We start from the raw sequence: 2,822 nt of genomic DNA, 5'->3' as shown, positions 1-2,822 counted from the left end.
CCATGCTGCTACTCTAGTCACATCCGCTAACGTATCGAAAAATTCTGATACTTTTGGACCTTTTGCGTCCCCTGAGAAGACCGGTAGGAGGGGAATCATTCCCCCTAATCCGCCTAACGTTATTGGATTACCAGCTAACGCCGCTCGCGGAGGTTCTCTATCTCTATCCATTTTAACTTATAGTTAACTTAAAAATTATTTTATTTTAACTTATCAACTAGTTGTCTCTCAATCCGAATCAATCCGAATCAGAACCACTCCTGCGACACCAGATGTGAGATTTTCTACGGATTTTTAAGTTCAAGACACCACTTGTGAAAACCACTTGTGAGTTTCTATTTGGGGATTTTCTTAAGCTCGAGACCACACTCTTGCTACACCAGTTGTGAGATTCTATTAGGGGGTTTTTGTAGTTTCGAACCCCACTCCTGCTACACCACTTGTGAGATCAGCCGGGGGTACTAATCCGAGGAGGATTGTTTGTACCACTTATTCGACACCCAGTTGGTAAAACTAGTTCTCCAGGTTTCAGATCGTGTGATCCGATCCTAAATGTTCTTATAGGAGGGCTTTTAATAATGATCCAAATCGCGAGATTCGGATCTACGTCAGGATTCCTTGACACCAGTTAATCAATCTTATTATACGCGGATTAACACGCGTTTGCGATCTGATTCGGAATAAATTGAGGAGACATTCTGATAAAATAAAACATAAGTATAATTTAATAAATCTCAAACAAACGAATACAAATAACCAAATACAACGATTATACGACAAGCTATAGACTACGACTTGATCTAAGCTAATGCGCGTTCGAGAGAGAGAGCTCACAAATGATTCTAAACATACGACCTGTTAGTTGTCGTCTTCGTTTCTGTAGATATAGGACACCTTGTAGATAGAGTTCATATTACTTTCGTATGGGAGATCAATTCGTGCACAAATATAAAGATATCACTTCTTCTAAGTGTAGACTCAGGACTTGGTCTATCGGACTCCGTTATGGGCGTTGGCCATCAGGAGGAAAAACTGCGTATGTGGAGTTTGTATGCTTCGGATCTGTCGAAGAACTCCTCGAATTCTGACTAATCTCTCCTTTTATTTCCAAATTTCGTCCAATCATTGTCCAGTAACTCTTTCGTGAGAACGGACGAGTGGGGGATGAATGAGGGGTAACCATTTCCCGTCTGAGCGAGATTTTTAACCAGATACGGAAAAACAGAGGATGTTCTCTTCTGTGGAAAGGAAATAACATTTGTTATCTGGTTTTTCCCACGTCTAAAACAATATTTTTTCACCAATCAAAGTAATATTTTGTGTCGATATTTAAACATATTTAATAAAAATTCACAAATTAGACCCAGGGCCTTTCGGATCTCACATTACTCCCTTATCTTCAAAAATCACACTACATTTAAAGAAGGCGTGATTTTTCACTGCAATACATAAGTTCGAATTGCTCTCTCTCTCTCTCTAAAAATTGCGTTATACATAATAATAAAATCATAAAAGTATACAATAATTCAAATTAAATTCAAAATTGAAACACATGGAAATAATATAATAAACAATTCATCAGATTAATAGTATTACTAAAATAAACACAATGAACACATGTGTCTTCGTCTGGAATTGACGGTAAAAGTGGACATAGTTTTGTCACTGGTTTCGAATGCACCTCTCTGTTGCTGAGAGTCTCTATGGCAGCACCTCTGTTGGCTGACTTCTTGTAGTTGCACAAATTCAGGTATATTAGAAGATCATGTGATGTCTTCTTGTTTCAAAAAGCACCTGCTAAAAGTTCAAAGTTCACTGTGCAGTTCAAAATGTTATAATGTGTCTTCTTCCTGTATGTTGACACACTTCTTTTCCTGCTAAAATTTCATTTCACATAACCACAAAAGTTCAGGTGGTTGAGTTCTTTAAAGATTGTATGACTCTAGGGTCATTTAAATCCATTTGAGCGAAGTTCAATTTCACCAAAGTATTGTTCATTTTAAAGGTAGTATGTTTATCAAATACATATCTCTATTAATGTCTCTCTCTCTCTTAATACTACACTAAGTCTTATATCTAGACTATTCTATATACTATTATGTCTATTCTAATCTATCCCTTTAGTTTATCAATTTGAGTGGGGTGTACATTCCTTTAAATAAGCTTTTTGTTATTATTAGGAAAGGTACTTACAAACTAAAGATATATGTAGCTAAAATCGATCATTATAAAATCAAAAATTTTCAATCAAGAATGAAATTATCATCTCAAAAAGCAAATGTGAATTAAAGTCGATATGTTCGAACAAAATGCTTCTTTATCTGAGTTGAGCTTGAAGCTTGTTCAGTTGAGCTTGCAACCGGTTCGACTATTTCCGTTTCTTCTTCTTCTGCATTATTTCTTTGAGGAATTTCTTGAAGTGGAATGTCCTGTTGTGACAGTTCCTTGATCCTCTTCTCAAATCTTCGTTTCCAACAAATATGCTTGACTATATAATATGAGCAGATAAGTAGAATTAATATTCCTATACTTTCAAGGATAATCCATATGTATGTGATTGGAATTGTTGGAGTGTTTGATATAAAAAGATCTTCATTTTCTTTTAATAATCTGTCCAAATCTTTCTTCATTTGCTCATATGATTTTTCTGCTACCTTAATGTCATCATCTTTTTGTTTCTTAGAATTCTCTTTATTTCTCTTAGGATTTTCTGTAGTATTTATACTCTCTTGCAATTTCTCTAACTCCATTTTGGAAAATATTGTTTCAATTGGAGGTATAATAAACTTAGGACTGCTTCCTATGTGAACAGTTGATCTCAT

Source organism: Centruroides sculpturatus, unplaced genomic scaffold (genome assembly GCF_000671375.1).
Source record: "Centruroides sculpturatus isolate CEXI.00-Female unplaced genomic scaffold, Cexi_2.0 scaffold1027, whole genome shotgun sequence".
Classification (NCBI taxonomy): domain Eukaryota; kingdom Metazoa; phylum Arthropoda; class Arachnida; order Scorpiones; family Buthidae; genus Centruroides; species Centruroides sculpturatus.
Note: the sequence above shows the minus strand (reverse complement) of the source record.